Source organism: Phaseolus vulgaris, chromosome 9, assembly GCF_000499845.2.
Source record: "Phaseolus vulgaris cultivar G19833 chromosome 9, P. vulgaris v2.0, whole genome shotgun sequence".
Lineage (NCBI taxonomy): Eukaryota > Viridiplantae > Streptophyta > Magnoliopsida > Fabales > Fabaceae > Phaseolus > Phaseolus vulgaris.
In genome coordinates this window covers 22,017,763-22,031,449 of record NC_023751.2, presented here as the reverse complement: position 1 = coordinate 22,031,449, position 13,687 = coordinate 22,017,763, and the positions used below count along the sequence as shown (strand labels likewise).

Genomic DNA, 13,687 nt, shown 5'->3' with positions numbered 1-13,687 from the left:
TTTAAAGTTAGGTTTCCATTATCTTCTTTTTCAAAACTTATTTTCGAAAATTCTCGAAAATTTTCCGAAAATTGTTTGTGGTTCAAAAAGAAATTTTGCAGGTGTGAACAGTATTTTGAATCTGTTTGTGAAATCTGATTAGATCTGTGGTGCGAATAGCAGTTATGAATCTGTTTCTGTTTTCAAAATTTCACGAAGTCTGTTGCGCCTTTGTTCACGTTCATATGCGTTTTCAATCCGATCATCTTCTTGGAGTGATTTTGAAAACGTGTGAGTTGAGTTTGGTGCGAAACCGAAAAACGGAAGACGAAAAACGAGTTTGATCGAAGAACGGTGAGGGTGCAAATCGGTTGTGAAATTCTTGTGCGTTTCTTATTTCCGTGATCATCTTGTGTTCTTTGCTGGTGCGATTTGTGAAAACTAAATCACACAAGAATCAAATCGTTGCACGGTAAGGAGACTGAAATTCAATTTGCGATTTTGCATTTCTCTTCCATTCTCGTTTCTGATACTGGTTCTGCGTTTTTCGGCAACCTAAATCGGTGAAGAAAAGCAGTGTTTTCTGGTGAACAAAATTGGTGAACGGTTTGCGTTTTTCTTCATCTTAAAAAAGTGTGCGAGTTTGATTGGAGAATTGTTGAACGGTGCATTTCCTGTTTTGTGAGTTTTCGGTGACCTAAAACCGATGAACGGAGGATTGTTTCGAATTCTGGCGAATAGAAAACACTGAACGGTGAATATAATTTGCTTGAAAATACTGATCGAATATTGATGTTGAAAATTGTTTCTGGAGAAATGGAGATTGAACGAACATGAACCAAAGATGAATTCGTATGAATTGATTCTCGTTCTGCGTTTGGTGTTTTACCGTGCTTCGCAAGTTTTGACAAATTCTGAATCGCTATGTCAATGCTTCATGTATTCTGCCTTGACATTAGTGTGTATAACTGAATTGGTGGATTTCTTTTTTGTTGTTGAATTGCGGTGACTGAGTTTTTTGTGTTGCAGCAGAGAATTAAAAAAAAAGTGAAATCTAGTGGATTTTTCTTTTCGGTGCAAAATGGTGACATAATTGTCCAAACGGTGCAAACAATAGCTTGAAGTATCTTGTTGTCATTGAATTTGGTTTGAAGCACATAACGTGTTTGATAAATTGATTCAGTGAAAAAATATCTGAACTGCTATGACAATTATTTGATTCAAGTGGTGCTGTTTTTTTTTTCTGGTTCGGAAATTGCTGGTTGGCACTTTTGGTAATCTCTGGTGCGCTGGAATTGGTGGAAGTTGAGTTCGTTAGCAGCCTAAAGATTTCTTTTGAATTGGTGTGCTGCTTGTCCTAGAAGCGTTGGTGCACTCAAACTATTAGTCCAAGTGTTGTCTTGGTGCAGATTTTCCCAAACGGTGTTGAACAATTTTCTTAAAAAAAAAATCTTCACATAATTGGTTGATGCACTGGTTCAGTGATCCAATTGAACTGCCCATTGATTTGGAAATCTGAAATTTGCGTGAGAATAACTATGCAAGAGTCCACTATTTTGTTTTAAAAAAACGCTGAGACTTGCAATAATCGGAGGTAAATTGGTTTAACTGTGCAGACTTGTGTTGGTGAAGTTTCCAATTTCAATTTGGAGTTGTCACGTTGCAGGACCAATTTGATGAAAACGTGACTTGGCTTGAATATGCATTTGATTGTGGGACGCTTCCGAGGATCGAATAATTGGTATAATTGGATGAAGTTGTGGCACGTAACAGCATGAATTGGTAACGTGCGTGATTTGTTTCAAATTTTAAAGCATATTCTGGTGGGTTGCAATTTGAAAATTTTTGGTGTGGGGTCGACGAGAATTGATTTGGAAACATTAATAAATTTCTGCACGTGAAGTTGCAATTCAGTGGGTTCAATTTGTACCACATCTTGTTGCATTCAAGCCATATTGGACCAATTACATTCAGGCTCTATTGTCTCATTGAGAAATTTGATCATTCTTTATTTTAATATGATTGTCCGATTGATTTTTGTGTTTTTGTTTTTTTTTTTTCGGTTCAAATTTGTTCTTATTTGTTTTGTCTAGAGTCATATTTAGTCAAAAGTTATCATAAACTCATTTAATTTTTTTTTGATTTTTTTTTTCAAATTTCTTTATAGATTAAAGCTTTTGAGTGCTTTGATTTTCATTTTTGAGTTCATAAATTTTCTTTAAAGTTAGGTTTCCATTATCATCTTCTCCAAAATTCATTATTGAAAAATTTGTGAAAATTGTTCGTGGTTTAAAAAGAATTTTCCAGGTGTGAACAGTAATGAGGATCTGTTTATGAAATCTCATTGGATCTGTGGTGCGAATAGCAGTTCTGAATCTGTTTCTGTTTTCAAAATTTCTCGAAAATCTGTTGTGCCTTTGTTCACGTTCATATGCGTTTTCAATTCGTCATCTTCTTGAAGTGATTTTGAAAACGTGAGGTGAATTTGGTGCGAAACTGAAAAACGGAAGACGGAAAAACGAGTTTCTTATTTCCGTGTTTATCTTGTGTTATTTTCTGGTGCAATTTGTGAAAACTAAATTACACAAGAATCGAATCGTTACACAGTAAGGAGACTGAAATTTGATTTTCGATTCTGTATTTCTCTTCCACTCTCGTTTCCGATTCCGGTTCTGCGTTTTCCGGCGACCTAAATCGGTGAACGGAGATCTGCGATTTCCGGCAACCTAAATCAGTGAACGGAATGTGTTTTGTTTTAATTCGGTGAATGAATTTTCTGGTACATTTCTTACTTATCTGGTAGCTGATTCTTTATTGTTTTGAATCTATAATTTGAGGTATTCAGTAGAAGGATTGAATTGTCTTGTGAATCATTTGAACTTGAATTGAAGCAGATAACATGTTTGTGTAATTGCTTCTGAAAACAGTGTTGCTGTTGTAGGTTTCTGACTAAATTCTTTGAGCTAAGTTGCAGTAAAATTTGCTGGTGCAAATTTATTGAGAGATAACATGCAGAAAATTTGAGCAAATTGGAACAGTGCAGTGGTAAAGTTGGTGCAAGTTTGCGAATCCAGTGTTGTGACATTCGATTTCAGTACAAATTGAAAGCAGAATAATGTATTTGTTATTTTACAGCAATTAAATTTTGCTGCAGTGAAGCTATTTGGGCCAAACGTTGAACAGGAGTTGCTGGAAGGAAATTTTAGTTAGCATTTGGTAATAGTGAAATTGGATAGCGTAGGGAACTTGTTGTAATTTGTTCCATGGAATTTGCCTGGGCTGTGTCAGATTGTGAGAATTGGAGTGCAGAGAAGTCATTGAAATCTACTAAATTTAATTCCTAGAAATTCTACTAGCGGGACCCATGTCATTTACATTTCTTTGATTTAATTTGTTGGAGCTGCCACGGTGCTTTGCAAATGATTGCAAATTACCGTTAATTTCTAAAGCTATTGTTGAATTGAATTTCTTTTTACCAAATCACGAAAGTTACCAACAATTGCTTTACTATATGAAGTTGTTGAATTTGGCAGGAAATTGGCATTCACATGGGGTCCATGGTTTGCTGAATAGTGCTTTTGAAGAATTGAATCTTGGCACACAAAAGCAAAAAGTGCAGGATTGAAGCGTGATTTTGGTGAAAGAATTCAGTAATTGAAGACTTTCTGTGGGGGCCCGCGAGATTGGTATTAGAGATTTCGGTGGGGACCACGTTTGACTTTATATTTTGCTGAATTGAATGTGCCATTGCTATTGAAGCATTTTGGGCCAAAACGTGTTGCATTATTACTTGGGCTCCACAATTCTAATTGAAGAATTTTGGTGCAGTATTTTTGGAGGCGCTAAAAGCATAATAGAGTTTGTTTTGGCCAAGTGACATTGGGTGACCATCTTTTTCGATCTTCTGCACCATTGAAAAAAATTTGATATTCTTTATTTTTTTCTTTTTGTAATCCAATTCTAGTGCTAATCCTTAGGTGCTTTCTTTGAGTGCCTAATTTCTTGATAGTCTTTAATTTCTTGATTGTCATAATTTTTGGATAATCTTTGTGTCTTGTTACAATTCTAAATCTCTTAGAGTTTAGTTTTCTTAATTTTGAGCTTTTATTGATTTTGAGTATTATTGATCTCTTGAGATGAAAATTATTTTAGTATGATCTTTGGAAAAGGTTAACTAATATTGTGAGGTAGCATTTTGGAGAAGAAAAACATCAGCTAAGGATGACTACTCTTGAGAGAATCAACATGTAGAAGTTCAAAGGGAAGAACTAAACACTAGAGTGAAAAAAAAAGAGTGCAAACACCAGGTCCACAGGTGCCAATGAGCCTCACCTAGGGTTCATCTAGTTTTTAATTTCATCTTAATACGCTTAGACACTGAGTGTGTCTTAAGAAGTCCACAAGTCTTCTAAGCCTCACTTAGGATTAGTGTCTTAGAGTCTTTTCAAAGTTTAACTTTCTTTTTAAGAAAAGTTAATTGGAGATTCCATTAAGGAAGAGTGGTGAAAGCTAACTGAGAGAACTCCGTCTAGGAAGACTTGGTACTTAAGTAGTCATAGTGACTCACCTTTCTTCTCTGGGAGTAAACTTGGAAACACTTTGACCTTTCAACCTTCTTGTAAACAGTTGATTTTCAAAAATCAGATAAAAATGAAATGAGTGCTAAAGAAACATCATGGAAGAGTTCAAAACCATGTTTTCTCAGTACATGCAAAATGAAAAAAAATGTAGGAGCAAGCATCATGAAAAGTATAATCATAGAATAAAAATTTATAATCCTCATTATCAAAGAAAGAAAGGGGTGTGTTTTGAGCCTATAAAGTTTATATTATTCTATAGAGACTGAAGTATACATTCTCTATTTTGATGGAAACAAAAATGTTGAAGCATATTTAGAATGGGAGACAAAGCTTGATCAAAATTTTAAAAAGTACAAAGTGAATGAATGTATTGGATTTTCCATGGCTACCCAATGCTTTCAAGAATATGTCAGGTCTTGGTGGCAACAAAGGAAACTTGATGTTAGAATTGTTACAAAATCAAAAGTAGAGTATTGGAGTGATTTAAAGGCATCTATGAGAAGGAAATTTTTTTCGCCTTCATATGATAGAAAAAGGAAGCTTAGAGAAGAAATGAAAGAGCTTGTTAAAATAGGAAGAAAATTTGTAGATGGAGAAAAAGAATATGCTATAAGAGGAAAAAAATTTTAAAGAAAAATTGCTAGCTCTTGTTAGAAAGAAAGAAGAGAAAGAAAAAAGAGAAAGAGAGGAGAAATAAAGGAAAGATAGAGAGGAGAAAGAACACAGTGAAAAAGTGATAATAGAAAAGGAAAGTACAAAAAACTCTCTCTTTTACTATTTTTACACTTTACTTTCTTTTTTATTTACATCCTTCTCTACTTTGGCCCAAAATACAAGGCCCCAAAATTTCCTAACTACTCGATCTTCGTTTATCTTCTTATCCGAAAGTTTCGAGGCCAAATGATTTTCATCACACCATCTCTCATACAAAGCCCTACAAATTGCAATGGTTTCATGTAGAGGGAGAGTTTGTTGTTAATAAACAAGTCCCCATAGCTTTCTCCATGGGAAAATATAAGGATGATGTTTTGTGTCATGTTGTGGCAATGGAAGCAACTCATATTCTATTAGGAAGATCATGACAATATGATAGAAAAGTTTTCATGATGACCTTACTAATAAAATCTCTTTTAACTTCCAAGGGCTCAAGGTCATATTAAAATATCTCTCTCCAAAAGAGGTGAATGAAGACCAATTAAAAAGGAAAGAGAAGAGAGAAAATGAAAAACAAAAACAAAAAATAAAAGTGTTAAAACGAGTCTTCTCATCTCCCCAAAGAGATAAAAAAAGGTAATGATAGCTCGCAAGACAATTTTTATAGCTTATCCTAGAAAAAGCCTAAAAATAGAGTTGGCTTTAGATAGTTCTAAGTGCTTGGAATCTTTGTTAAAGGAATCTCAAGATGTGTTTCAAGAGCCTCCCAAAGGATTACCTCCTTTAAGAGGCATTGAACATCAAATTGACTTCATTCCTGGAGCTTCTTTACCAAATAGACTTGCATATAAAACCAATTCAGACAAGACCAAGGAAATTAACAAACAAGTCGAGGAATTATTAGACAAGGGTTGGGACCAAGACAACATGAGTTCGTGTGTTATGCTTGTCATCTTGTCCCTAAAAAGGATGGTAGTTGGAGAATATGTACATATTGTCGCGTCACTAATAACATCACCATCAAGTATAGGCACCCCATCCTTAAATTAGATGACTTGTTAGATGAGTTACATGGGTTTCAAGTCTTCACCAAAATTGATCTTAAAAGAAGGTATAATCAAATCCAAATTAAACCGGGAGATGAATGAAAAATCGCTTTCAAGACCAAGTTTGGGCTGTATGAGTGGTTACCCATGCCTTTTGGCTTAACCAATGCTCCGAGCACCTTCATGCGACTTATGCATCATGTCTTAAGATCTTTTATAGACAAGATTGTAGTAGTCTGCTTTGATGACATCCTCATCTACAACTTGAACATAGAAGACCACAAAGTGCATGTTAAGAAAGTACTAGAAACCTTTAGGAAAGACGTGTTGTATGCTAATCCGGAAAAATGTGTCTTTGCTATAGACCATATAGAATTCCTAGGGTTTATAGTTATCTCCCAAGGGGTGCATGTGGATGAACAAAAGGTTGAAACAATTAGAAATTGGCTTACACCCACCAATATTAGTGAAGTACAAAACTTTCATGGATTATCTAGTTTTTATAGAAGATTCGTGAAAGAATTTAGTACTATTGTTGCACCTTTCAATGAAATAGTAAAGAAAGATGTAGTGTTTAAATGGGGTAAAGAACAAGCAAATGTTTTTGAAACTTTGAAAGATAAATTAACCAAGGCACCCATGTTAACACTCCCCAACTTTACTAAGTCATTTGAGATTGAGTGTGATGCCTCTAATATAGGCATTGGGGCTTTCCTCCTTCAAAAGGGCCACCCAATAACTTTTTTAAGTGAGAAACTTAAAGGGAGTCATCTTAATGCTCTTGTTAGGACTTTGCAAAATTGGCAACACTACTTTTTTCCAAAAGAGTTTGTGATACATAGTGACCATGAATCTCTTAAATATTTGAAAAACCAAAGCAAACTTAATAAGAGACATGAAAAATAGGTAAAGTTTATTGAGCAATTTCCATATGTGATCAAGCATAAGCAATGCAAGTCAAATAATATGGTGGTAGATGCTCTTTCTAGAAGAGATACCTTTCTTAATATTTTAAACACTCAATATTTGGGATTTGATCACATAAAGGAAATTTACAAAGATGACCTTGATTTTTTTTCTCATCTTTCAAGAGTGCTCAAAAGGAGGTCACAAAGACTTTTTCATACATGATGACTTTCTCTTAAAGGGAAAAGACTTTGTGTGTCCCAAGGGTCTTTGAGACAATCTATTGTAAAAGAGGCACGTGAAGGAGGTTTAATGGGACATTTTGGGGTAGCAAAAACCTTAGACACCTTGCATGAACATTTCATTTGGCCTAACATGCGAATCTGTACACAACTTTTGTGATAAACGCATAACATTTAGGAAAGTTAAGTCTAAGGTTCAACCCCATGGATTATATACCCATTTTCCCATCCCGGACATGCCTTGGGTATACATTTCTATGGATTTCATTTTAGGTCTTCCTAAAACATCTAAGGGTATGAACTCTATCTTTGTATTAGTGGATCCATTTTCAAAGAAGACCTATTTTATTCCATGCCACAAAGTAGATGATGCTTGTAACATTGCAAATCTCTTCTTTAAGGAAGTTGTTAGATTGCATGGGCTTCCTTGAAGTAGAGTATTTGACATAGACTCTAAGTTCTTGAGTCACTTCTGGAGGAGATTATGGGCCAAACTTGACACTAAACTCATGTTTTCTACTACTTGTCATCCCCAAACTGACGGTCAAACAGAAGTGGTGAATAAAACTTTGTCCCAAATGTTAAGATGCCTTATTTCCAGGAATCCTAAAGTGTGGAGGGATTTACTTCCTCATATTAAGTTTGCTTATAATCGAGTAGTTAGTTCTAGTACTTCTCACACTCCTTTTGAGGTTGTGTACGAGTTTAATCCCCTTACACCTTTTGATACACCCATGGATCTCAATGTCAAACTTCTACCCCATCAGGGGGAGCCTCTTTCAAATCAGGAGAAGTATAGAAGATTAGTTGGAGCATTGAACTATCTCACTATTACTCATACTGATATTTCATTTGCAGTCAGTGTGGTGAGGCAATTTCTTAATTCTCCATGTGAAGACCATTAGAATGCAATCATTCGTATACTGAAGTACATTAAAGGCTCTCCTAAAAAAAGTTTGTTATGTGATCACAATAACCATACTAAAAGTCGTTTTTTATTCAGATGTTGATTGAATAAGATCTCCATCTGATAGAAGATCAACTTCCAGTTATTGTGTCTCCATTAGTGATAACTTGATCTCTTAGAAGAGAAAGAAACAAAATGTTGTGGTGAGATCTAGTGCAGAAGCAAAATATAGAGTTATGGCCTTGGCTACTTGTGAGCTTATTTGCCTTAAATAGTTACTTAAAGAATTGCAATTTGGAGAGGTCACTCAAATGACAATTATATGTGATAATGAGATTGCTCTTCGTATTAGCTCAAATCCATTTTTTCATGAGAGGACCAAATATATTGAGATTGTTTGTCATTTCATTTGAGAAAGGATTATATCGGGAGATATTGATAAGTGTCTAATTTCAGTAATATTTCATATTAAAATATAGGCCCTTATGAGGATTTATTGTTAATTTATATATAAAATAATCCTTAATTTATGAATTTATACCTTTTTACATTTTTTATGATCTTTATTTGAATAAGAGTATTTTATTCCCAAATTTGGTGTTAATTGCAGATTTCTAAGGAAGATTGGAGATTTGGATTAAAGATGAATGATTTGAGCTAAAAAGATAAAGATAGAAGGTCCCAGAATGGAAAAAGATGCAAAGAAAGATTGGGCCTTTTTTTATGTTTTATCATTTAGCCCATTAGCGCGACATAATAAACAACCTAACCCTAGAAAACTAGGATAAATAGAGGGCTAGAGACTCAACCTTAGTGTGCCAGATTGAGAGGAAAACACCATAGAGTGAATTGTAACCCAATTGGGAGAATGGAAGGTGCTAGAAGTATGCGTGGCTAATTCTACCCTTTGGGATTGGGAGTAATATGCTCAAACTCTTATGTATTGAGGTGATATCTTATATATTAATATTCAGTTCTTGATTGATTATTGGTATTGTTGTTTTACTTTTAACTTTCCGTGACAAATTGAGAATCTTAAATCTGACCGAGAGGTATTTTTAGGGTTTGGACCTAAACATCAATACTTAGCATATTTGAGTGTTGGGGATAGACTAGAAATGTTAATTGCCATTAACGTCTGAGTGTGATTCTAAGTTGTTTTTATAAATATGCGAGGGATCGATATTTAGGAAACATTCTTAAAGATTTTATATGCGAGAGATCGATATAAATGAATTTTCTATGAGCATCAATTTCAATCAAAGAACTTAATATTAACATGCTAATCAAAATACATGAGAGTGGAAGAGATGAAACCTAATCCTATTTTTCCAATTGAAGCAACTAATTCTTTGTTTGTTTTCTTATTGATCAGTGCCAACATCATCACTTCAAACTCTTTTTATTGTTATATTTAGCGAATATTGTACTCGATAATTCACTGTTCCTTGTGGGATCGATATCCGTTCTTAGGGACAATTATTACTTCTGACAAACGCGATGCACTTGCCGTAAAAAGTCATCAGATATCAAGACTGAGTTTTGTTAACTCAAATGATCAATTAACAAATATTTTTACTAAAACTTTACGAGGGCCTAAGATTGATTACATTTGTAACAAGCTAGGTACATATTATTTATATGCACGAGAGTGTTAGATATTATTAGATACAATTAAATATTATGAGATATTTCTATTTATGTAATGGGCTTAGTCCATATGCTTCTTTTTCTATATAAACATAACCCTATGTATTCAATATACACAAGGGATATTCTTTCTTTTCTTTTAATGATAGACAACAAAGTGCTTGCATATTGTAGTCCTCATCAACACAAACACTAGGTCAAGCACCATCACCAGAATTTGCAATTCCACTTGGTCCAGCAGAAGTACCAACAAAATCTTCCTTTTGGATGACCCAAGAGTTATTTACCTTTACAAACCCCATTTTGACCAAGGAACCATTCATCAAGGTTAACATCAAAATATTGCAAATTTTTGAAACAAGAATGACATAAGGAAATTGATAGTCACTTAACCTTACATTTTTTAGCATATACTCCTTGAAGACACAAATCTAGTTCACCTTGATATTCTTTATTATGTAGTAGACTAGTACCAGATCTTCCTCAGTTAACATGGTATGGTTGTTCCCCCTTGGTGTCAGCATCCATGTCGTGATGAAGGAAATGACCCACTTATCTAGTTTGAGGGCACCAACATGAAATCCTTTTACTTTTGTAAGTGGATTCCGAGGTAGCTGATGTAGTATTGCATTTTGTTGAAGTCCTCTAAAGCCCTGGTATTTCCCTTGCCCACTTTTGCTGTTGAATACTTCAATCCTATAACAATAGTCCATACGGCTGGAGTGATCTACATGTCAACTCTTTTGACATGAGAAGATATCTTCTCCCCTTCAAATGTTAAGTTAGTGTAGAACACATTCACCAAGTCAAGAAAGATGTCCCCATTCATCTACAATAAACGTTGCAGTTTTTGGTTTATCAGTGCTTTTCTCACATATTTGAGAATATGTTCTTTCAACCATTTGAAAGACATAAACTTTTCTGCTCATCTCATGCAGTAAAACTTCCATTTTGCTCATTATCACCAGAGAACCACGTCTCTAAGTGACCAGCCCTGGTTGAGCCTTTAGTTGTGCGGGATTTCTTTCTTCGATGTGAGTGAAATGATGAAACCATGATACAAATATTTTTATGAATGCAGAGAAGAGAGAAATGTAATTATGTTCGTGATATGTGATGCGTATTCACAAGCAATATATGCACATAAGAAAAATGCAATTAAGATGGTTATGTGAGTTTATTTTTCAGAAAAAAAAGAAAATGACACGATTTTGGAAACTGCAATTTGACCGTTTTCAAAATAAACTGGTTTGACTCTCCTTTATTGTAATTAAAGGCAATCCATCATAGTTTTGAGAAAAAACATGTAAATATTATTATGAAGCACACCACAAATGCATGTTTGACTGGTTGATTTTAAGTTCAAAATAAAAACTGACACAAAACACATGTAAGTAATTTACGACATTCTATAAGAAAGTGTCAGAGATACAAACAACCAGTTGAAATGAATTTATAACATTAAAAAAATGTTTGAACAGATGCTTTGATTTCAATCAGTCGAACAAAAAATTTAACTAGTTCTTTTTCTACACAGTATCAAACATCACCTTTTAAAAATGTGGAACACAATATGTAATTGTTCCTCATCCAAACAATGATTACTTCAGCTATTTTAATCAAGAATCCTTTTTTATTGTTGCTGACCATATGTAACATCATCATTGAGTTTGCGGTGCAAAATTATAAGATCCTTCTTGTTTACAAATGTTTTTCCTTTAACCAGCCACTGTCCAAGTATCATTGGTGTTTTTTTGGACTATCAAGGATTCCTACCAAAACAAATCCCGGAACAAGATTTGATTCCCTTATAAATTTGGGTCCAAAGATATTAATTGAATCTTTAGGTACCCACTTTACAAGACCTTTAGGTAAATCAAATTTTCTCAGCCTACAGAACCTGACAATGTGACCCTTGTTCAAACAATAAAAGCAAGTTATGATAGGTTTAAATACTAGTTTTCTATTTTCAAAGAAACTTGTTAAAGGTCTGTTCTTGGTGCTTGGGTTGTAACTCAAACCATCTCTTCCAAAAAAAAAGTTTTGAAATGCAAGAACAATTTCAAAATTTGACTTCCCTTTTGAGAATTTGCCCACGGTTTTTAGAAGACAATGAACCTTCTTTTGGAGGGAGTCACAATTCTTTAAGTCAGCACACTTACAAAAGGAGTTTTTATAAATGATTTTCAAAATCATTTTTTGAATTATTTAACTCTTCTTCTAAGGTTTTGACTTTATTTTTTCAAGCGGTTGTTTAAAACATTCAACCAATTGTTTATTTATTCTGGTAGGTGTTCTTAGTTAGGATAATGTTAAAGTGTTTTTTTTTTCTTTCTCTCTGTATAAGGGTTGAACCACCCCTGAAGTGGTTCTCATTTATTTATTTATTATTGATAAAAAAAAAGGTCAGTATATTAGCTTCTTCATGGGTCTCTTTGAAAGCATCAAGCAATTGACTATAGTTCTCAAAATTAACAGAGGAGTTGGAACTTACACTGCTTGTGTTTGAATCTTCTTTGGCCATCAAGCACAAATTTTGCCTCCTCCTCATCCCTTGATGTTGAGCTTGATGAAGAGTCATCATTGTTTTGCCATGCAATATATGCTCTTTTGGTTTTTCCTCTTTTCTCATATTTCCTGTCAAGAACTTTGTCTTTGCTTACAGTATTTGGACATTTAACTTTGATATGTCTCTGTCTGCCACAACCAAAACAAGTATAATTTGAGAAATTAAAATCAGTTGTTTTCTTAAAATTATACCTGTTTATGGACTGTGATTTGTCCTTGTTGTTCTTTCTTAAGAACTTACCAAACTTCCTTAACAAATTGAGAGTGTTTGTATCACTGCAATCACTAGATTCTTGATCAGTCTTTTGAACTACAGATCTCAAAGCAATTCCTTTGACTTGCTTTTCCTCACTTTCTTGCTCATTCAACCTATTCATCTCAAGCTCGTGCTCCCTAAGTTTCCCAAACAGATATGCAGTAGTCAAGGTTGTCAAGTCCTTTGATTCTAAGTTGACAGTGACCTAAGGCTGCCATGATCTGTGCAATCATTTGAGTATTTTGATGTTCAACTCCTCTCTTTCAAAGATCTTATCGAGACCAATGAGATGATTTACTATACGAGTAAACTTCTTATGCACATCTACAATTGTTTCTCCTTTCAACATTCTAAACAACTCATACTCTTGAATCAAGGTATGCTTCCTTGCTTTTTTCACATCTTTTGTTCCTTCACGAGCCATCTCTAGGATCTCCTACATTTCCTTTGGTGAGGCACATTGAGAAACTACGAAAAAATCATCAGAACTTAAAGCAGAAGTTATAATGTTCTTAGCAATACAATCATACTAAGCTTTCTTTCCCTCAGTCTCAGTCCACTGAGACCAAGGTTTTTCAACAAAAAAATTATTTGTTTCATGCTTTGGAATGAAAGGACCATTTACAATAACATCACATATTCCTCTATCAATTGGTTCAACAAAGATTTTCATTATAACTTTCAAGGATAATTCACTCCACAAAATAGTGGTGGTTTGTTTATGGAAGCCCCTTTTCCAAAAAAGATTTTAGGATCAAAACTTGAATAACATACAAAAACTTAACTCCTGATGTCAGGTGGCTTGAAACAAGAGGGGGGTGAATTGTTTTCGTAAGATTTTTGCAGATACTGGTGTTAAATTGAAACAAAAATTAAATAAACTAATTGATTAACCTGTT

General features: G+C 34.2%; 1 long non-coding RNA gene across 3 annotated transcripts; it reads left to right on the top strand.

Annotated features, from left to right (window-relative positions):
• On the top strand, positions 1 to 3,459 carry LOC137822555 (uncharacterized). Of its 3 annotated transcripts, none has more exons than XR_011082939.1 (3): positions 19 to 451; positions 549 to 1,761; positions 2,921 to 3,459. It is a non-coding gene; the product is annotated as an uncharacterized lncRNA (long non-coding RNA). The 3 variants fall into 3 exon arrangements; XR_011082938.1 differs by having other exon boundaries at positions 19 to 1,573; positions 1,646 to 1,761; XR_011082937.1 differs by having other exon boundaries at positions 1 to 1,761.
• Positions 3,460 to 13,687: the final 10,228 nt, after the last annotated feature.